This window comes from Conger conger, chromosome 14 (genome assembly GCF_963514075.1).
Source record: "Conger conger chromosome 14, fConCon1.1, whole genome shotgun sequence".
NCBI lineage: Eukaryota > Metazoa > Chordata > Actinopteri > Anguilliformes > Congridae > Conger > Conger conger.
The window spans coordinates 11142799-11167167 of record NC_083773.1 but is presented as its reverse complement, the minus strand read 5'-3'; the positions used below and the strand labels follow the sequence as shown (position 1 = coordinate 11167167).

At 42.2% G+C, this 24369-nt stretch overlaps 1 protein-coding gene across 1 annotated transcript in view; it reads left to right on the top strand.

Moving 5' to 3' along the window:
- The first annotated feature begins 5745 nt into the window (after positions 1-5745).
- chl1b (cell adhesion molecule L1-like b) overlaps positions 5746-24369 on the top strand; it is an 82942-nt gene continuing 64318 nt past the window's right edge. The window contains exon 1 of the mRNA XM_061219643.1: positions 5746-5870. The gene's annotated coding sequence lies outside the window, so the exon portion shown is untranslated. The remainder of the gene's footprint in view (positions 5871-24369) is intronic.

Sequence of the window (24369 nt, the reverse complement as noted above, 5' to 3'; positions counted from 1 at the left end):
ATCGATTGTAATGGGGTGCTAAAAAAAACGTAACTGCATGTTATTATCCTAATTGTGCTAATGCCATCACATTTAAGTAGTAGGTACCACGGTGCATTGATCTGCTAAATATACTGTGTACTATACAATATACAGTACTGTGCAGAAGTCTTAGGCACCCTAGACTTTATCATATATATGTTTATTTTTTGTGTGTGTAGTATAAAATACACATTTGAGATTTCCAAATATTCATTTTCCAAAAGATTTAATTTTACGGAGACATTTTTGTATTTAATTTAAAAAACGTAACATATTACTGAAAGCAATTGACTACCGTAAATCCTCAAATTGTGGCCGGGGTCTTTTATTTACTTAGGCTTCACAAATCACAGGCCTTTATTTGGGGCAGGCTTGTATTCGAGGCAGGCCTTTATTTCTTATTAGGCTTCTGTTGTAGAATTTTATTCTTAGAAATAAAGTAAACGGCTACACTTAAAGTGGGCTAACACTGTTCAACACTTCCTTTAACCGTTCAGAAACGCAACTTGAGTAGCTAAACCATTAATGAAAGCCAAAACAGATGCGTCTTCATAAAATACCAACTAAGAACAATAACAAATTAGCATAGATAACATCAAGTTAAGGATCTTTTTTTCCTAAAGTGTGTTTTATTGTGAGACATGCGTTTCGTTTGGAGCAGCATACCGGTAGGCTATCAAAAGATTTTCGCTTTGGTTTGGGATTTAATTTACTTTTGGACTGTTTGATTCAATTGCTAAATGTTGGGACTGATGGGCACTGAATTCTGGGGGGTATTTGATGGTTCACTGTTAAGTTTTATGTAGTTGAAAGAGTGTCGGGATTTCCACCCGTCTGTTTATTGAGTCAAGGCACCCGCTTTCATTCATTCATTGAACGTGCGCTGTGCTGTAAATACATGGAAACCTTATCGCGTAGCCTAAATTGAGTTAATTTTTAATTTAGCCTGATTTACTTTTTATTAAATTCGTAGGCTGGAATGCCTCGCGGCACCAATTGTGTTTAAATGTATACTGCTTGAGCTTTTGGCAAGCTACTCAGAAGGGGGCGGCAAGCGACTGGTAGCTTGAGAGCAACGTGTTGGAGACCCATGGTGTAGGACAATGACTTTTCATTGGCAACAGCATTAAACCAACCATCCATCCATCTATCCATCCATTATCCTAACCCGCTTATCCTGAACAGGGTCGCAGGGGGGCTGGAGCCTATCCCAGCATACATTGGGCGAAAGGCAGGAATACACCCTGGACAGGTCGCCAGTCCATCGCAGGGCACACACACCATTCACGCACACACTCATACCTATGGGCAATTTAGACTCTCCAGTCAGCTTAACCTGCATGTATTTGGACTGTGGGAGGAAACCGGAGTACCCGGAGGAAACCCACGCAGACACGGGGAGAACATGCAAACTCCGCACAGAGAGGCCCTGGCCGACGGGGATTCGAACCCAGGACCTCCTTGCTGTGAGGCGGCAGTGCTACCCACTGCACCATCCGTGCCACCCTATTAAACCAACCAACAATATAAAATATTAAGAAGAGCTCTTTTATTTCATTGAGTTAAATCGAAACAATGTCTTCTTGTCCTCATGGACTGATAGCCCTACTGGTAGGCAATATTACCCCGGCTTGTATTTGGGGGCCGCCCTTTATTTGTCCGAATCGACAACGCCCCCGGCTATTATCCGAGGCCCGGCTTCAAAAAGAATCCTGGACACAATTGAGGATTTGCTGTACTTTTTACATAAAAACATCAAGGCTGTCTGAGAACAGAAGCAAGGAGCCAACCAAAGTCTGCAGAAGAACTGTGGAAAGTTCTCCAACATGCTTGGAACAAGCTCCCTGGTGATTGTCTTATAGAACTGCAGGAGAGCATTGGGTATCATAGAGAACTGATGTAGTTTTAACACTGAAGGGTGGTCAGAAAAAATATTGATTTGATTCAGTTTTCAACTATTCTGCCAAATTACTCAAATGTAATGTAAAATGTATAGTACATTTATTTAGGACCTTTCATTTAATTATTTTTTAAATAATCGTATCTGTACAGAGTGTTATACAGGTGCCTTTTGCATAGTACTATACACTCAGTGAGCACTTTATTAGGTATTTATTAGACTTATTTCCACTGCTATATCCGTTGTGTGTTCAGAGGTGTTCTTCTGCATACCACTGTTGCAATGCATGGTTATTTGCATTTGCATCTTTTCCTGACCGGTCTCATTAACAGCATGTTTTTGCCCACAGAACTGCTACTCACTGGATGTTTTCTTTATATATTTACTGAAACCACCCTGTCAGGAACCAACAATCATTCAACGGTCACTTAGTTCACATTTCTTCCCCATTCTAACATTTGGTCTCAACAACAGCTGAACCTATTCTGAACCACATCTGCATGCTTTTATGCATTCAGTTGTTGCCACATGATTGGCTGATTAAATATTAGCATTAACAAAATGCTGTACAGGTCTTCTTAGTGTCATACATTAAAAAAAAAACATGGTGGATGTATCATGACAGCTATCCAAAAAAGAAGACTGGTTATACTGGTTTCTGTTCATGAATAATTTAAAATGATATCTCATGGCATTATATCCCTCCTAGCAACACTATTCATCATAATTCTTTGCTGAAAGTCTCAAGTCTGATGAGTGGTAAATGAGTTGTGGGCAACAAAACTGCCTGCATACTTACTGCCAGCTCATTTATTCTCATTATGCAGCCTGGTGGATGTCACTGGGGGGGAAGGGAGGTGGGAGAGAGGGAGAGAGTGAGGGAGTGAGAGAGAGAGAAGTAGGGAGAGAGAGGGAGGGGGAGAGAGAGAGAGAGAGAAAAGTAGGGAGAGAGAGGGAGGGGGAGAGAGAGAGAGAAAAGTAGGGAGAGAGAGAGGGAGGGGGAGAGAGAGTGAAAAAGAGGGAAAGAGAGAGACTGATTTCTGCTTTCTCTGCTTTCATTGAAGCTGCCGGTCTGCACCTCTGGCACGAGGCACCTTCTGTTTACAGACTAAACGCTGACGGCATCCGTTTTTCTCCAGCTCTTGCTCTCTGTATCCACAGGAAATGTTGAATGTTGATCCTCGTTACGGCGGCGCACTGTGTGTGGAGCGAGGGGGCAGGAACGGCGGGAGTGCTGCGAGCTGCTAAAGCGAGACCAAACGAAACCTCCACAGCACTGAGGAGGAACGGCCTCCAGGCCTTCGGTCCTGTGAATCCGGATCATCCGAGGATATAATCCATTCAATTCTTCCCACGGATCCATGCAAAATAAACTTTAATTACGATATCTACATAAATATAAATAAATTACCTTACGAGATCACCTCTGGTTAGAGTTCAGAGAGCGCCCATTTTGATCCTCTCCTGTTATCTTGTATGCCTTTAAAGAATCAGATCAGAATCAGAAAGCTTTATTGTCATTGCACAAAAACAGTACAACGAGATTTGGCGTGCAGCACCTAAAACGATACATGCATACACACACTACACACACTACACACCCTACACATTCATGCACCCACACACTACACACATTACACACACACGCACCCGAGTTTAAAAGCAGCATAGGAGAACTACAGTATAGTGTTATTGTGCTAATTCTCAAGTGTATATAGTGCTCTAGTGTCACTGTACCACTGCAGCTGCTGTTATATCCTCTTGGGTTTATACATACAATAAAAACCAGTGAAGGAGTCAGTCGAGTCAGCTCAAATTGTGCTGGTCTTCTTTGTCCTAATGTCTTCCACCATGTTGGAGGATTAGCTGAGCAAGCATTTTATGTTATGTGCCTATATACTGTGTTGTATTCCATTACGTTTACTGGAACTGCTGTCGACCGAACAGCAATTGCTATGAATGAAAGCAGCGATGCCCCAGACAACTGCGTTTCATCCACATCTCGTCTTAAGGCTGTACATATTGTGACTTGCCGCATCAGTCCTCGTTTACAGTTCAGCACATTATTCGGATCTCTTGTAAAAATAACCCTGTGGCAGTATTAGTATAATAAATCAGTCGGTGGGAGCCACAGCACATCACTATGCAAATGGACTTATGTGCTTTCCTAGGCACTCTGCGCATCTAAGAGTAATAATCATTAATATCCAGAGCTCCTCGTTCACGGCCCTCAGCAAGGCACTAGAAACGTGGATTGGATAAAGACAGCGGACATTATTCACTGCTCATACCGCGCATGGTTAACAGTCAGTTCTGCCATTGAAATAAACAGAAGGATGCAAGATATTAACTGCAACTGAATCGCTGCATCACAGTCTGCCATCGTTTCTATAGACAGGGAATACATCATGTCATAACAACACTGCAATGCCCTCACTGAATTAGGTGGGTGGGGGAAATATAACTTAGGTAGCTATTTTGTTATTTATTTGGCAGGGTGTTTTTATCCATGTTAGAAAGAGGGATTTGACTCTGTCTTTCAAGACAAAGTGCCAATACAGTTTGTTAAAGTGAACAATGGTGCATGTTGACATAAGTTTAGAAGGTAATAACATTTCAGATGAAAATGTACAGTAAAAGCATTTACGTTATAACACATATTTTATTTAATTATTAATTTATTTATTCATTCATTCATTCATTCATTCAATAATAAAAACATTCCAGAAACACTTTTATCTCATTATATTGGAAAGAAAGGAGCTCTATATCCATCTTCCACCATCTGATGTGCATTAGAAACCGAGAGAATAATGATAAAGGTGACAAATAATGAGAAAAAAATATTGATCTTTGTGGTGATTCACACTGATACCTTTTACCAAACAGTGCTTCATGAATAACCTTTCTGGGAAACGTTCAGAGGGGTGATGTCATGTTGGTGCAACCAAAATCTTCTTCCCTCATTCAGAAATCATCTATTTTCCCCAACGTGACCACACGTCCGATTAAAATAAGCAATTTCCGACACTACGTTCCTTCAAACGCTTGAAGTTATAGGCTATTACAGGACGCTGTAAGTTTGGGGTAATGTCATATGGTCTCCAATCAATCGTGCCGCAAAATATTGACGCTGTTGCTGTCTAGGGTGCTGAAACATTCCCAGTTCGCTGCTTCAACCAATATTAGCGAGTTACTAGATGGGATAAACGTAGAATTATTACGTTTCCTAGCTTGCTAAAAAGATACAGTAATTCATTAATTTAAGGCAGTATATTTCCCATTTAAAATGTATTATAGGCAGCAGAGCCCATTTGCAATGCAAAAAAATCATATAAACCACGCTAATAAATCATACAATGTTTCCATATAGGCCTAGGCTAATTGCTATTATTATTATTATTATTATTATTATTATTATTATTATTATTATTATTTTCTTGGATGTAGTACACAATCTCACTTTTTAAATTAATTTTTAAAAATCTGGGGCTATACACCCTTCTAGGCAGTCATTAGTCTGTGGCCACTGATCTAGTCTATTCAAGGAGTCAGCACTTTCATTCACATGATATTCCCAGTACAATAAACTTGACCCGGCGCCTTGATAATAATACCCATCCTATGCGCGAGTCGCTGTCATTGGGGAGTTTGAACCCTCACATTGTCGGGAAGTTGTGCAGGGTCTTCCTGGTTGCCATGGATTCCTAAAAGCTCTTGATGCTGGTCACGATTGGTTCCCTTCCTTTAAACGTCTTTGTTTGGTAAAAAACGATTTTTTTTTTTCTTTTGGTGAGAGAGGGATAGTATCTTGGGAGTAATATTCTCTTATCGAAGCTCCTCCTGCTCACTCGCTCTCGTTTCACACTTTGCTACTGTAGCGAGCGCGGCTGTGCTGAAGAGGTTTAAACGTGTTCTCTCACTGCAGTGGAATGAGCGATTTTTAAAGGTGAGGGGTTCTTCATTTATTATTATTTCTAAATTGCTGTTATATTATCTGCGTAAATAGCTATGGTCTGATAGCTGCTGTGCTTATTATTCATTCGCAGTCACAGAAGTCCTTTTAAAAAGTTATCAGGGCTAGCCCACTATTTAAAGCAAGGTAGACTATTCTACAGCAGTGATGTAGCTCGTTGGAATAGCGATTTACAGTAGGCTCATATCGTCTACGACTTGTAAAATAGAAGACAGACCTTTTACGAAGCAAATTGTACAACCTCTTATTTCCAGATTTTTCTGTTGCCCCTGATTTTATAACTTGGGAGTTTTTTTTACACTGAATTAGTTTCGATTAGATTTCCCCAACACGGCGAACATGGAGCCGTTTGTTGCATAGCAACACTTTTCCCGGGTCAGTTCATGCCATATTGAAACAGTACTGTTGGGTTTCAAGTCCTTTCACATAAATTAGAGCCCGTGGGATTTTCCTCCTCGTGGAACTCGCAGTGGTGTTGTCCTTCCGCATTTTGCATGCCTTCTTGTTACGCTAGAATAAATTATTAGCCTGTCTCAGCTTTAGCTTGAAGCAAGGGGAAAAAGATAAGAATGATGATTTTAACTTTGTGTTTTATCGTTCAAGCTAGTTTGAGACTGTTCAAATAGATATTTTAAAGCATTGCCACATCATTGAATGCACACAGGTATCGTATCTTACTGCAGTTGTGATATGTTGATTTTAATATACCTCTTTTGGCTGCATGATTTTTGAGGTTACCTCGGATTTTCCATGTTGGTATTGTGTGGGTTTTACTATTAGCCTGTTTATAAGCCCTGTTATTATGGACAGACACTGGGAAGTGAGAATGATGTCATTTGCAATAGAGTGGTCAAAGGATTTAACAAAAAATAAATAAATAAATGTCTGTTTAGCCTAAATCCTGAAAATATGTGGTAGTAGAAATAATACAGAAAAATAGCTATGTTTTGGCTAAATGTACTGTTGTCTGCATTACTGGCCGTACTTACCACAATGTCATTTGTAATATTTGTGCAAAACCCCTAGATTTGTTAAACAAATATTTTGAACAGTCTGAATGTAGCTGATGCAGAAACATCACAGACATTATCCCGGACCTGAAATATCTCACAGATCTGCTTCTGCTGAGCCTGTAATTCCAACTTCCCCTTTATGCATCCTTTATCAACACAGCGGAAGAAAAAGGCTATTTACTCCAAACAACACAGCAGGTTATATCTCAAAGGCATTGTACGCTTTGTTTCTTATTTTTATGACTATTTCTGTGGGTGGGTCAACCAACGGTGCTTCCCCTTTTAAACATTCAAATGTCAAATGATTGTAGCCCCTTTAAAAATCCCTGAAAAGACTTTTGTTTTGCACCGCACAATGGCTGTGTGTTCTGGGCGCAAATACTCAGCGGCCAGGATGAGCCCCAGCCCTGAATTACGTTCGTAAACACAAAACAGATCGCCGTCAGCACATTGTTCTGGCTACTAATCACCGCGCTATTTTCTGCGCATCCATTCTCAGCGCTTTTAGATTTGACTCAGATCTGACGGTTTTGGGACCGCGGTGGTGATTCACCTTGACGAGGTGTCCATGCCGTAACAATGGCCGCGTGCTCTCGGGAGAACCGTTAGACTGAGGACAGGGCCTGTCCGACGGTCACGAGCCAGTGGTCCGCGGCATCGGCCGGCTCTTAATTATTTTTCTCATTTCGTGTCAATTAGTCATCGCTTGACACGCGGTTTCAGGTTGTGGTGGGAGATGTACAACACTGGGACACGCATGGAACTGTAATTAGGTAAGTAATAGCGCTTTAATAACAACAATTAGTCACATTGTAAAGATCGGATTGGTGTTATTGTATTTCAGCGTTTTTTATTTTTTTATTTTACTGCTGAGTAATTGATTTGGATTTGATGGAAAAGTAGGTGATGGGTTTTTTCAGTACAAAGATGGATATGCTTCTCCTGAACCATGTATTGCCTGCCTCAGCGTTCTTGGTAGTGTAATGCAGGCCATTAGGCCTAAATGGCTACAGTAAAATGGAATGGCTCAGTGGTGATGATTAGAGCAAAAATTACTCTACTGGACACATCCAGTAGAGGACACATAGGTCATCCATTCTGATGACCTATGAATGTAAATGTTTTCAGATCTTTGCACATGTTTTCTTCTTACTTTTGGTTGATTTGTCTCTTGCCTTAAATTTGGCAGTATCAGTTATAAAACCTTAAAATGAAGATCGCAGTGTCACCTCCGGACTCTGGTGCATTCCGAGTCAGGATCAAACGAGAGGTCATGTTTGATTTCCACACTGCCGTGCACTGGGATTTGTCCTGTGTATACTCCGAGTGGTTATTGAGAAAAGACAAGAGGGGACGAAAAAGATGGCGTGGTGTTATTACAGCAACATGTTTTCAGTGTGAATGTTTACAGAGGCCCGGTCAGCACCTCGTGATTGACCCCCCCTCCCGGTTGAAAAGGGGGGTCTCTCTCAGAGTGCTGGGGACACCTCGTCCCTCAAACCCTCCGTCTATTCAGGCCTCTCTGCCTTTTTCTAAAAAGTAGGTCGGATTCTTCTCACTCCGGTCCAACTCTGTGGAGAGGCAGTAATTGGGCAGTCCAGGGGTCCACCAGCTCCCCGCTGCTCTATTTCAGCCAACCTGCAGCCGCTCTGCGTTCTGTGCTAACCTGCCAATTTACATGGCCAAATTTCCTAGAGCTGTGCTCTTTTACGGCACTTCCCTTGATGCTGTTTACTCCAGTTTCTCACTGAGTGGGGATGCCCATGCCCACTCTCTCAGCGCTCACTGTGGCGACTTCTGCTGTCGGCAGACATGGATTGGAGGAAGAAACTTGTGCAGTTTAAACCTGGGGTTAATCATCATTATCAGTTTTAGAGTATGTTTTTGATTGTCCTAGACAGTTTCATGTACAGTGAAGGATATTTTAGGTATTTACCAGTCAGCTCTGGCACAGTCCAGATTTCATACCAGACGATGAGGCCTATGCATGCACTCGTGCTCTAGAGCAGTGCCTTAACAGGGTAAGTCACCTAGCAGCCACCAGGCCGTGTGTTTACTGAGAACCTGATGTTTCCATTCGATGTGTAGACCTATGAACAAAAGCTTACAAGGAAGCTAACTATATAAAAATGCAAATGTGGTCACAAATACTTGCAATTACATTGTCCCAGTGACACAACAGTACCTCACATGTACATAGAAACAGGCTACTATTGACTGTCACAGACACCATCTACGTCTCAGAAAATCACACCCAAATCACTCTAATATTCAGTCTTTCTCTTACTGCAGACCACACCAGGACCAGGACGGTATCATGCTTTGAAAAGCTTTGCTGGAATGTTCTGGATTACATAGATACTTGTGAGAGATTATGGAAGCACTTGAGAGGAGAGCGTGAAAGCTGTTGTAAATGAACAGGAGAATAATTACATTTCAGCCTACTCACATGACTCCTTTATCATAGAGCAAAGACAACAAAACACAGAGACTGGCCATCCTGCCAAGTAACTGAGTTACCTCGCTGTTTTTCAGTCTAATTTCCCAGTATTTGCATAATCATTCTCCCTGGCACGCATTCCTTTAGCCAAATCCCTGCATTTTTTGAGACATACATTCTTATCATTTTACCATTCCACCAACCACAAAGAATTATCCCCCAAAGAATTTGTCACATTGTGGAGTATTAAACTGAAGTTCACCCATGACACTTTGCTGTGAAATTAGTGTCACAACATTGGGGGTTTTGCAGCACAAGAAGGCATGACATTTATTTTGCCTTTTGGGGCTTTGGCCCGTTATAAGTAAAAGACTGACATCTGAATATCTAGCTCCTGGCAACTAAAAGACACCATCTGGGGTGGGGGGTTTGATTATCAGATAAATTGTTATTTGTACAGCAGTTTTTACAGAGCCATTGCCACAGAAACGCTTCACGGAAAATCAGGAAGTAGGAAAAATGGGAAAGACCAAACCTGAACCCCCCAAAATTCAGCGAGAAAACTTACCCAGTGGTAAGGAAAACACTAAAACAGACCCCAGTGTGAATACATTTAGAGAAGAATGCAGCTATACATGCAGTTATACTGTAGAGGGATGCCCATTGTCTGCTGGCCAGCCAATGTCAACAGTTAAGGCAAGCAAAATAATAATAGGGAGGTATCAGTTTGGGAATCTACTGGAGCAAATAGACAGCATGGGTGGGCAGATAATAGCCTGAGGTATTAAACTGGCTGTTAAAACAGATGTCAAAGAAATAGATGTGTAGAGATCAACACATGATATCAAAGGGAGGCTTATATCAAGGGTAGGGCTTATATCTTCTGCTGCTAGTAATGTTGAAATGTCTTAATAGTCTGTGATGATGGCACCAGGATGTCTTGTGTGACACAGTGATGTTCTGGTTGAACATTTACATTTTTGTCTCATTTGAAGCAATGCTTTTACTCCAGAACTGCGGTGAATAAGCTCTCTTTGAACAAACTACTCTCATGTAGCAACATGTTGGAGGCAGACAATCAGAATGTAAAACGTAGAAACTAGTACTAGTACTTGTTTGACTGGAATGTTTAAATCAGTAAATGCAGGAAAAAGTTGACGCACCAAAGAATGCACCAAAAGCAACTAAATGGCACCACTGGCATCAAATAATAAATGATATATGATATAAAATGTATCCTTATTATGTATTATTATTATTATTATTATTATTATTATTATTATTATTATTGTTTACCAGCTGTTTTAGCCCTTCCATGTTATTACTCAGGTTGTGTGGAATACAGCAGGAGATAATTTAGTAGGAGCCCAGGAATGTTTCTGATTCTGGAAACAATTTACTGAGTGCACAGTGACATTTGGCCATTCTATAGACCCTATACTGGGCCCCAGCGACACAACAAGCTTAATTGAGGCTTTTCTGGTGCAAGCAATTACAGCACTGACTTGTGTTCCCTCTGGGAAACTGGCCTCAAAGCAATGAGGCTCTACCTTAGACACCTGCTTTCATATTTACTGCCTGTGACAGGGGGCAGACACAGCTTCTGTGTTCCGGGGAAAATAAATAAATAAGTAAATGAAATAATAAAAAAAATGTCTCTCATTAAATATGTATGTATCCCTACAACCCATGCTCACTTTGTGCTTTTCAATAGGAAATGCTAGAAAGACAGAAGAATGGATTTTGTTTATTCTGCGGAGGGGAATGGGGAGGGGGGGGGATATACTGTATGAAGACATATACTGTAAATAGTAGCTTGAGATCAGCCCAGAATTCAAGCTCATATCTTATTTAACAGGCCGGTGCGTTATTGGGGCTACGGGGAGGACATGAGCAATTACAGCCAGGCTCCACGCACTATTAATCTGCAAAGGTAACACTGAAGGACAAATCCAAGAGGAGGTCAATGTTATCACACATGTTCAGGGTTCTCTGTTCCCAGAATGTTCCGGAGGGGGGAATACAGGAGGGCAATGTGTTGCGGCTGGCAGAGGCTCCACCACACTCGCTCCAGGCATCGGGCTTGTGATATTGTTCCGAAGTGCTCTGAAGTACGATTGAGTCCGCCTCAGTTTTTTAATCATAACTATGACTTTATGCATCGTACGTGACTGCTTTTTTAAAACACGCCATTGAAAATACACCATAGAGAAAATGGTAGTCATCACGATAATATAAAAATGGTCTCTGCCTATATTCAGGAAATGGGAACTGTGAGCATTCACACCATAGCCCATTTCGTTGTGAAGGAACCAAAATATTTCTTCAAACCAAATCTCTCTCTGACTGACATACCTTTGTGTACAGAGCTTTTTCATCCTTATCTTTCCCAGTCTCTATACCGTGAGTCATATTTACATTGGCCTTACACATAATCTTTTTTAGCCACCACCACCCCCCTTATTGGAGGACCTCTTTATTTAATTAATAAAGAAAGGCAATGAAGAGAATAATAAGCAAGATGGATTGCAAGGAAGAAAGAGTCATGGGTTAAAAGAGTCAAAATAAAAGTCCAAAATCAGAAGCACCTTACACATAATTACATTCCACATATTTCAGCCACAATTAATGTCATAGTGCTTGTAGCCTGTTCTGAATGCCATAAAGGAAACAGGTGTGTACAACTTTCAATTAGAGACAGACGTGATGCTAATCTGAGAGCTCACCTCCATAACTGAAAAAGGCTCTATATTACAGGTTCACTCAGTAAATATTGAGGGTTTTCCAAGGTTATCTAAGGACTGTGATTCCATAGTGTACCCACACAGGAGAGAAAATGGCGGGTGTTCTGGGCGAGGCGTGGGGTTACGCAGTCTGCTCCTTTGGCAGGGGTTCCTGACAGACGGCCTCGCGCCTGCCTGTGTGCGGGGCGGGGGAGGGGGTGTTTGTGAAAAGACCCCGGGGACTGTTTAAGGAGAGAAATGGGATGATAGGGGAGGTGGAAAATGACAGCCTCAGAGATGCCTGACAGGTTGATAGGTGTGACGGGAAACAGCAAAGCCATCCTGAGCCTTAGCCATCACCACCAGATATTGTTTGTAAACCCAATATAAGCCCTCGCAATCACAACACAAAGCCAAAGCATCTCAAATGTTAAGAAAGCCTTACTAATATCTTATATTTTCCTACCTTCAAGCTGTTTATATTCACCAGATTCAAAAGGCAAGGTGTTCTTTGTAAGAGCGAATCAATCAAACAAGCAGTGCACCAGCAGCCAGATTTGTTACCCAAGAATCATTAGTACCAACTAGAACCTGCTATATAAAAAACATCAATTTTGTCGTCTTTATGAGTTGTTGATTTAAACCAAGTACCTTGCCTATGTGTGTGCCTGCGTGCGTGAGAGTGTGTGTGTGTTTCTCCGTGCGCATGCGCGTGTCTCGTATTCTGCCGCATCCCATAACTCGTGTTTAGTGTTTCCTCGTCTCTTCGTTTGGAGCGAGGCTCGACCCCTCATAAAAGCCCTCCCCCGCATTAGCGCGCTAAAGCATCCCCCATGCCCGTCTGTCTGCGGTGCCGTTGGCCGCTTCAGCCGGGAGGAAGCAACAGCCGTGCCTGCTGGCCGCGCCTCCCCCCGAGACCTCATTACGGAGCCCGCGGCTCCTGTGGGCGCGTTGGCCAGGCAGAGCGGGCCCCGATCCCTGCAGACCGGGCTCCAACGCCGTGGCTCGAGGCCCGGCAACCAGCGTGTGTTCAGCCAGTCCGCACGAGGCACAGCAACAGCCTCTGTGGCTTTGTAGCCATGCTGCTAACCCCACGCGGAAGATCAACGTTTCCATCGACCCCGATTACAATAACATTAAACGGGGGGCGCGCTCCGTGGTTGGTTTTATAGCACGAGCGCGTCAGCGCACTGCGCTAATGGCAGTTTATGCTTCTCGTCTGCGGAGGAAGTCATCAAAGACCCGAAGCCGCTAATTGAATAAGCCACGTTGGCATTTCCTGTGCATAGTAAATCAATAGATACAGTAATAGATCATGAATTAAGGCAATCCTTTTTGAAGGCAAAATGTACTTTGCAGGTTATGTCTTGCGCTTTGCCAATATGCACATTTTACTGTGCGTTCTGGATTTTCTGGTTTATACTTATTGTGAAACCAGCTTGTAACAGTGGTGTGTGCTTCGTTTTCTCCCATTTTTCTCCAAGAGTTGAGAAATATCTCCTATTGGTAACTTGACACAAAGCCAAAAGGAGTTCCTGTAAATCAATAATAAATAAATAATTCAACTTTTAAGCTGAATTAATAAAGCCACTTCAGGGAAGGAAGTTATTCATCAGCTTTTTTGAACCACACCCAACATGCTAGTTTCGCTTGTGCTCAGCTATCCTCCATGAATAAAAAATATTAGCACAAAAAACTATAAAACGCTCCCTATTTGTCACTCGCAAAAAGCGTACGCAATTCCAAGACCATTGCATCGGTATATTGAGAAATACATGTTTTTAATTTGAAAAAGGACATTAAGGTAAAAGCTACATTTTAAAATTTCTTTTATAAAAAGGTCCATTATGGATGCCCTTGGTATGTTGGCAGTCCTCTAAACAGAAGGCAGTAACACAGCCTTGATCCATTTCTTAATGTTCTCTCTCTCCCCAAAATAGCAAGCGCTGTGTGAGACCACTGCCGAACCAGTTAGGCCCCAAAACCATTCATCAATGGAAAACTATTCACCCCATCATCGCTAATTTAATCTAGGAAACTCCTACAGAGCCGTGGAAAAAGCACATGACCTTGTTAGCTCTGGATGGGGGGCGTTAGGTACAGAAGCAAAACATTACGATGAAACAACCCCGTCTATTTTTAATACCACAATCTATGCTCTTGGGAAAACCGTAAACCCGAGGTGCTCTAGTGTGTGCTGCAGGCGAATGTGGGGGTTTGTATGTGTGCGAGCCGATTTCAGGATGGTGCGCGGTGTTGATGCCGCTCTGGTGTGTGAACATTCTCCACGGTCAGTGGCCGGGGGGCCCCTTGTGTATTTAATAAACACAGACTTGGACACAATGGACTGTGCGGCAGACGGCCCCTCACCCACACCCCCAAACCGATCCCCGCTACGCTCCGTCTCCGCGGGGACTGAAGTGGCTCTCTTGTCTTGCGCCTGCTTCACTTCCATATGCCGCTGAAATCACGGATCCGCTTAAGGTGCCAAAAGGGATTGTGTTCCCTGTCTGTTCCGTGCTCAGCAGTCCCTGTGTTCATGTCCGCACCCACCCCCCCCCCCCCCCCCCCCACGCAACGTGTACATCTCCTGGGCGACCGTATCAAAAGGCAAATTACGTTGCTATTATTAATCATGAATCTCTTCTTGAGAAACCTTTGCTTCTCTGGAAAATACTGTCATCAAAGAAAACCGTGAACACGTGCAAAGCTGTTTATCCTGAAATAATGGTGTGATGAAGCGGACGTGGTGAATACTATAATGCGTGTCTTCACGGTTCACCTATCGGGTGGAGCTGCCGTGTGCTGTCAATCACTGCCTCGTTTGAACTCGACATGGCACTTTGCCTCTCACAGTGATGTACTTTGATTGGCTCAAGTCAGTGAGTCATGACTAGCTTGTAGAATTAATGCCCGAGCTTAACGTAGCTTCGCCACCCCGTGACTACACAAAACCACGGCAGAATAGGGCTTTGTAGCCAGACAGGATGCAGTTTCAAAGACTTGTGTGTAAGACTTCCCCTATGTTACTTTTGTGCAAGGTAACTGCTCTTTAATTACTTTCGTAAATAACATGGGTATGGCAATTATGTTGTAGGTTTACTGGGATCAACAGAAATAGTGTTTTGAATAGGGACTCTAAAGTGCATTAAAAAAACCCAACACTATACAGCTTTTTATTGGCTGTGCCACACAGTGTCTCCATGTAGCTAACATCTAATATAATATATTTGAGCAGGGGAATGGGCATGGCTTAACCATATATTTGGGCATGGAAATTCCAGTCCTAAAATAAGTATATAATGAAAATGTCTTTGGGGTGGGAATAGGAGCATGCTCAGTACTGGTCCTGGAGGAGAATGTCCTGTTGTGCCTTCTCTAGAAAGGACAGATAAGGTTACAATGGTGAGACTGGCTTTAGAGTACATTCCAAAGCGGGAGAATATGGGATAGAAATTATTATAAAAAAATCACCCAGACAAAGGCCTTTCCAAATAGTTCACAATGCTCCCCCTTCATTCTCCAACTGTCGCACATTTCCTTCCATCGTGACCGTAGCGGTCGCTGACGTTAATGGAAAACGATGAGTAAGGAGTGGAAGCCCATAGACGGTGACGTGGACTCATAACCGAAATGTATGGACAAAGTGCACTGTGATTAGATTGAACAGGGACCTGGGAGGTCTCCTCCTCCATTTGCCAAAGGGCATGTTGAAAATGTCATGAAACAACATACGAGACACCTGTGGTTGTTAATATTCTGTGAACAAGGATGAAAACATCAGGTCATTACACAGGCTAACCTCACACAGCCGTGTGCGTTTTCCCAATGTCTATTTTTTATGCATTAGCAAATAATATCTGGAGGCAATACAGCTCAATACAGTCCAGTTGGAGCAGTAGTTCTGCCCTTTTCCTCCAAACCATATGTTAGTGTGAATATCCTCTAGGATTTGGATTGCTGTGACATTTAGAAATATATGTGACCTGCTCTATCAAAATCAGTCACATTGACCCCAAAACATATTTTGAGTTTCATAAATTACTCGAAAGAAGAGAGTGTAAGCTTTCTAGTGATACCTTATCTCTTTACTCCAGATATGAAGGGCGTTGTGTCCCGTGGCAGTGCCAGCAAACCATGTTTTTGAGAAACAGCTTCAAAGTTTTGTCATGAAATACTAGTTATGTGACGCTGGCAGACTATCGACACTGGGCTAACACATTAAGACATACAGACCATGAAACAAAACGCAGCTGATGTGGTTGTTTGTGACTGGTGAATGGTGACAAGCTGGCTAGCCTCCAAATGATGCAAAACTCTGTTGCTACCTCATCATCTTATGTTTGAAACATTTAAAACTACGATTTTAAACTAAATTTGACATTGAGACATCCCAATCATGAAAGCCAAAACATTAAAGTATTCGCTACCTGTGATTTGGTAACAAACAGCTGCATTTTTTACTGAGAATTTGTAATTAAGAGATGCATTGAGATATTATGAAAGCCAATATAGTTTTCTGCAAAATTAAGATGAAAGCCAAAAATTTATTTTTTATTTAAGCATCTAACTGATTTTGATGGAACAGGTCACACATGATCATGTTTATTGGCAGATTTATGGAGATTTAGCCAATTCTGCCAAATGAACCAGATACATAAAGGATTTGATATCATTTGAATGGATAATATTCAGAAATGTATTATTTGCTACAGTGACAATTCCTTTAGTTTTAAAAGTCAAAGCCGTGCTGTGCTTGCTGACTAAAACAATATTATATATTACTCGAAAACCAAAACTGCTAACAATGGAGCTGTCTGAAATTGACATCTGCTTTTCACATGTTCTGTTTCAATTACAAATTGACAGATAATATAGCATGAATGAAAACATGTCTAGGCGGAGTGCTGTTTAATTGCATTAGATAATGTGTGCTGTCCGTGTTGAGCACAACATTACAGTATATGAAGGCAAGATTGCTTCAAAATATAGATTTATGTGTACAGTGTTATGTTAAAAATTAAGTTTTAAACTTGCAAGTTGGTTTAGGGGCATCATGATGGTACTAGTCTGATCTGGCAAGATTTGGAGAGGAGGATATTTTTACCTTGTTTACTTTCTTACTGTAAGTATGACTTCAGATTTCCTTTGATGAGGGTCATTGACATTCACTCAACAATGTGTCATTGTTCTTGTGCATTGCCCCTTTAAATAAATAAATAAATAAATAAATAAGCAAACATAAAGGAAAATACCTTGTTTCCCAGGTGCTGACATTATTGATATGACATTTCTTGGCTGGTTATTATAAGTCTAAGAAACAAACGGAAGGAATAAACTCGGTTCTTAGTGCCTCGTTGTCGATGGCTGTCCCCACTAGGCTATATTTTCAATTACGGGGCAACCCCCAAGGCTTTCTGTTCTCATTTTCAGAGTCAGCAGAATCGAAATAGCGTCTGTGTCTTTTTCACACTTTCTTTTTTTGGTAATTGAACTGGGAGGCCTTTCAATCTGTTCAGATCCCGAGAGATACCAGTAAAATGTTATGGTTGCCGACATTTCAGAAAGTAGCTTATGCTAATTTAATATAGTGAAGGAGATGTGTGTCATCCATTGTTTTCTCATACAGTACGAGAATGAGCTCATAGTTTGTGAAACTCGAGAGGAAATGTGATGGCTCTTGAAGTGGAGGGGCGGGTAGCGGGTTCTGAATACGGCATGTCTATCAACACATAAGGAAACGGGATTACATTCAGCAAGTTTTATCCATTGTGAGAACAATTATTTGAACCATATTAATTAAACCGATGGATTTACCATCCCTACATAAATAAACCACCAGCACACATATCACGCAGTTCAGTATAATCACAGTGCCTAGACAGTTCACAGGAGCCAAAAGCCTCGAGGCAGTGGCTTAGAAAACAAAACAAATCGATACATAATAGAAAGATTCTTGTAGAAATCTATCTTTGATGTCTGATTCCCTGAACTCGGGAGCAATCTCATCAGGGGAATTAATGGGAGATGTTTTTTCTTTTTGATGAGTCTGACACTGGTCAAACACAGAGTCTGACTCTCTGTTGTCTTGGACACTTCCTGCTGTGTGTCTGGATGGAATGGCCATGTCTATTACTTCAGCATTGAACGGCTTGGAACGTCCTTGGGATGTCCAGCTGTATGGCTCACCTGAAATACGGCTGAGCGGGAGTCTTCTACAGTATCGCTGAATAGCTAATAGGACCAACGCTACTCACTTATCAACTTATGAAGACCCAGGGGAAATGGCATCACAACTGTTGACAGACTAGGAAGGGATGCCATGCTATGATTCACTATAGCGTCACTTACCCTGTCTTCAGACTATAATAGATTATGTGCCCGGTCATAATGGTTTATTTTTAGTCTACTGTAGTCTTATATAGAAACTGTCTGCTTCCCTGATTAATTTTGTAAGGGAATTTCTCAGCTGTGATGTTTCTGTAGGAGAAAGCTCTTCCACACGTCATTTTTTAAAAATAATTTAATCTTGGAACTACTAAGCAGCATCTTGAGAACAAAGTGACCTTCTTGGTGTATAGGGTAGAAGCAGGCTAGCTACTGTATGTACAGTACATTGGTGCAAGTCTATGTAAAGCTTTAAAAGTCAGAAGCAAAACCTAAAACTATCTAAAACTTAATCGGTAGCCAGTGAAGTGATGCCAGCACTGGGGTAATATACTAGAATTCTCTATAAAATCTTAATCAAAGCAAAGCAAAATATTCTGGGATTAGAATGATGTTTTAACTACATTTTCACTACAGCTCTCAGATGTCCTTGTTTTCAACTCCATGCTTAAGGGAATGCAGTCTCAGCAAGACGATAGTCGCCATGATAGTCATGAGTGCTTCCAGGTTTGCAGACGATCGGGTTTGATTGACAACTCAAGTCTTGCATATCCGACAGCTCCCTCTGGCATAATTCTCAATCGTTCCTTCCCTGCCACCAAATTGAATCTTTCAGGTTTAATGTATTTAAAGCCTGTTTTACCCTCTTGAATTCCATTGGCTGCAGCTGCGCATGGTTTCCATTGGCAACCTGCTTCTCGGGCACTATGGATTGACGAGGCAACCAGTGAGTGTGAGTTGCCTTTGGCTCAGGCACTCGCGTTCCCGCACAGAGCTGTGCAGGGGCACTTCTCCCCACCGTCTCCAGAGAGCTGCGAATGGGACGCTTTTACGGAGGCTGTCTTGTACAACAGGAGCCTCATTCCACTTCCTCCTCCCACTCATCCTTTGTCGGATATTAATTGTGAGGAACACGTCTGGAATATTCAGCAGTCTCTTCCCTGCTGAGCTTGCCCTCTTGTTCTGACACTCCTTGTTGTCACGTCGCTGTAGTTTCCTGTTCCCGTCACACGGAAACCCTTCCCCCATCTCCGCCAGTACTCCATACCTCATTATTACTATCCCACAAGGGAACCGATAACCTCAACAACCTCCCAGTGTTATCTACTGCTATCTTCAGAAATGGGAAAGCAACATTTCCCCAACAACCACCTGTGGCGAGAGGGAAGCGGAGGGTCTGGTTTTGAGTGTGCCCGCACAAGCCCCCTCCCTACCACCACCCTTTCATCTATAGTGTATGGAGGGCACTCAGACAAGATCCTCTCCATTCATTAGGAAATAGTCTGCATTCCTCCTGCTGAATATGGACATGGTTTGCTGGCTCTTGAAGTGTGATTCACTGCTTTCAGTCAGAGCTGTGCCTCTGAACAGTGCCCTCACTGTTTCCCCCACATTTCCACACAACATTCACAGTCCGACCCAGTCAGAGCTAAATATACTCAACAGCCCAATAATCCAAAACATGAAGAATACACATGTTTCCCCTCTTGGAAAAAGCTGGGCATGGTTGATTGCATTTTAGACCACTGCAGAAAGATTTATTTGTCATTCCCTCAGTTAAGTGTTGTTACTCATTTTAATTTGCAAAACAGTACATTTGCTATTTATGAACTACATTTATTGTTTATTGCACTCAGTGAGCACTTTGTTAGGCAGACCTGTACACCAGCTTGTTAATGCAACTATTTAATCAGGCAATCATGTGGCAGCAACTAAATGCATAAAAGCATGCAGACATGGTCAAGAGGTTCAGCTGTTCCTCAGAGCAAATGTCAGAATGGGGAGGAAATCTGGAATGTGACCATGGAATGATTGTTGGTGCCAGACAGGGTGGTTTGAATATCTCAGAAACTGCTGCACTCCTCCTTTTCACATGCAACAGTCTCTAGTACAACAGTTGCAGAAAATGATGCAAAAAACTAAAAGCATCCAGTGAGCAGCAGTTCTGTGGGCAAAACACACTGTTTATGAGAGAGGTCAGAGGAGAAGGGCCAGACTGGTTGAAGCTGACAGGAAGGCATCTCTGAACACACAACGCATCAAACCTCTAAGTGGATAGGCTACAGCAGCAGAAGACTTTATAAGTCTAAAAAATAATACTAATAAATACCTAATAAAGTACTCACTGAGTGTATATATGTGTGTGTGTGTGTGTGTGTGTGTGTGTGTGTGTGTGTGTGTGTGTGTGCAGAGTAACCTCATTGAAATCGAATATTATCCATTGTAAATTTGCAAATGTAACTGATTTAAGGCAGTACAACGCTTTGTAGTTACTCTCATGAGATGACTGAAATTGTCACCATTGATCTAAAATGTCGCACGTACTCTGAGATACATCAAAAGCTGGATATGCTTGATATTTAGGCTCTGTGTGTGTATTCTTTCTTGCTTTCCTTTTTCATGTGTTGCTTTATAAATCTCCCAGGTATTATTATTACAGGAGCAACATGAACAGTTCCTTCTGTAATAAGAACTGCGAACAAAATCATCTGGCTTCTGTGTCACAGACAGAGAGCTGAGAACATCCATGCCCCCAGTGCACTTTGGAGTAAAATCACGCACACGCACACACACACACACACAAAAAAAAGAAAAATAATAGGGGAAAATCAGTAAGTATGTTAAGCTAATAAAACAATGCTCTTGTTCAGATAATATGAAAATGAATGCTCACTTTGATCTTCCCTTCTTAAGTTCCTATCTATGCCAAGCCAATTACATCAAAAAAATTGTGTTATGGAAATGCCTTGGAACAATATTTCCCTTGTCTGAAGATGATAAGGTGGGGGAGAGTTTTCATACAGTACTCAGCGCAGCAGGCTACCCTTGCTGCCAGGGTTACCTGAGCATCGGCAGCATGGTTGTGTCTGGCTGTCCCTGAGCTGTGAAGTGTGGCAGCTGGAACGGCTTGCCGGCGAGAGCAGAATATCAAGGAGAAATTCCATTAACTCGCTCTGCAAGGGATATCTCGCACGTCCAGCACTGAGACAGGAACGGATGAAGATTTCCTCTCCTCAAATGTACGCAGCAAATTGCATTGAAATATGGTTTCCCTCCATACCCAGCTTGAGTATGTGCAGTAGGTACACGCCTCTCATTCCAAAACATTGGGGCCTGGGGTCTGTATGGCAGGACTTACGGAGACCTATATCTATCAGATTAGATGAATAATGAGGAGATTTGGGTGGTAAAGCACATTGAATGTAGGTCAGTGAAGGCTCTGGGTGTACTGGCTGACCCCTTGTGTGACTGGCAGGGACCCGTGCGTCTGGACCGGGTGAAAACACGGCGGCCAAAAACACCGGCAAGTCCCCCTTTCTCTAAAGCGCGCAACATTCGAGGACGACAGGCCTCAGATAACCGGAGGCGCGAAGGGAACATTCAGAGAAAGCCAGTGCGCTTGAAAGGCTGGAATTCGATGAAACAGCCCCGCTGCGAAAAGAAAGGCGGTAGGAAGAAAAAAGCGAGAGAAAGAGGCACCGGCGCCTGGCGAGATGGATGCTGCTGTAAAGCAGGCCGTGGGTGGAATGCAAAGCGCGGCGGCCCCACAGTCATCATCATTAGAGCGGGGAGCCACAGACCTGGGAGACGGTAATGGCCGCCCCGCCTCTGCTACCTCGACAGATTTTCCGGGCTCTTCCGAAGCCGGTAGCGGCCACATGTGTGGGAAATATCTGCGTTCTCACAGCCGCTCGATAGCGCATAGCGGGAGGAGCCCTCCATTAAACACCTCGGCTTCCCCCTGAGGACACAGACCGGCGCTTTTGTCCTCGTTTAGCTTCATTTAGGGCTAAAGTGTTAGCGCTAAGAGGTTAAAATTGGTTTTTCATTATTGAAGGCTGGATTTCGGGGGGCGATGTGCAGGGATTTGTGGTAAATCTGGTGCTGGGGGAGTGCTGCTTCTGGCGGAGGTAATGATGTTGCTGTCCCTCGACTCCTAATTACGTTAAGACTGCTCATATTGATAAATAAATATATAATGGATGTATTAACCACCTCAGGCTTTTGAGAACTGGCTGAAAAAATGATAATCTTTTCAAAAACATGAAGTGCGTAAAATCAATTATTTAAAATGCTCCAAAATATTGTACTTTGTCAAGAAAGGAATTGCTTCACTGCGGCTACACAACAGCACACAAAGGCTGGAAAATGACTAATCAATTGGCAATTACACTCTAGGGTTGTGTCAGCCGTCTCTGACATCTTGTCTGAGTGCTATGGATTTCTGGTGATCCAAACCCACAGTTAGCTGTGGAATCCACCGTAATTGTGTCCTGCAATTTGCTCTTTTTTCAACCCGCACATGCTACACTGCATTAATGCACTGCACTGTCAAGAGCTTAATTTAACACTTGCAGCACTTATAATTTAATGCTTTACCAATGCTTTACCAAGTATCTTTGTCATGAAACACTATTCAAAAAAACTAAGTAAAAACAATAATGACATTATTATGCTTACAAGTTACAACTGTAAACATTATCATCAGGTTTTTTGTTATACAATGCCTGCAGGTGCTTGGTAATACATAGATTACATAGCATGTGCATGAGCACACAGACATGGGACAAGGTGATATATATAATCCTTATGAAATAAAAGGTACACTGAACTAACATTACATTTGAGCTCTCGTCTGTTGGATCTGTTTACCATGGTTTTGTAATGGGAATAAAACTATGACGTACACAGCCACTGATGCACACATGCAGAATGTGTTCCTGGAAAGGCAGAACAAGGTTTTCAGCTTCCTTGGGGTACAGTTTATAGTCCTGTCAGGGTCAGGGGTTGGTGTTTGCCATTTCGACTGTATAATCCTCCCATTTCACTCCAGCAGCCTAAAGACAGCTAATGGGTTGTGTATGTGTGTGTGTGTGTGTGTGTGTGGGTGTGTGTGTGTATGTGTGTGTACATGGAGAGAGAGAAAGAGAGAGAGAGAGCATGTGTACATTCTCATTTGGAGATGGACTAGAGTCCCCCAGGGCTTGCAATGGTGGTCACGGGATGTGCTGGTCTCCATTATTACTCAATGCTCAGCTGATCAATTAAAGCAGTTGATTACACAGATGAGTCACCTCACCTGTTTTCTTGGGTCTGAAGTGGTTGCTGATTTTAGGTGAGAAGCAGAAAGCAGCCAGCCTGCAGCTCTCCCAAGGGCAAGAATGACTACCACTAATCTAAAGGATGAGTCACTTCCAGAAACCGGGCTGATGTGTACACACAAAGAACATCATTTTTGCATGTAGGGATTGACACTGGATGCATTCATTGTTCTGTGGAGGAGCGTTTAATTGTATATTACACAATGGTGCATTGATACTCAGTTTAACATGAAATGGCGGCACATTGGAAGAGATAGTATATAACTTCACTAGGTTGTTCTTGGCATTACTTTCATGTATCATTTCACAGTCAATATGTGCTTCCCCTTTAACACAAGAAAGTAAAAGAAAAACTGCAAAGTTAATTCATATTAGATGAGAAAACACTGATAATGATTTGCTTTCAGTTACTTTGGTTTCTCCCCGATACAGATCAATGGTGTTATCACTCCAGGTTAATGGACACCATTGCTGAACTGCACAGGTTTGTAGTGGATTCTGACCATAGTGGATTCGTATAATCTCTGTAAGACCTTTTTTGAATCAAGCACTGGTTGGTATAGTGAATTGAAAATATCTATTACATTGTATTAGAACCAAGGACTTGTTTGGATAGAAGATATGGTCATGTTGTCTATTTCAGTCTATGTCTGGCTTCTTTATTCCTGAATTTCTCTCTGGTATTTGATTCATTCTCAGCTGAGTACAGTGAGTATAACTACAGGAAGAGTCAGTAGTTGTAGTCAAGTAGTAGTAATACAAGGACCTTGGTAGTTTTGTGCTACGCTTCTACATGTAGACAATAAT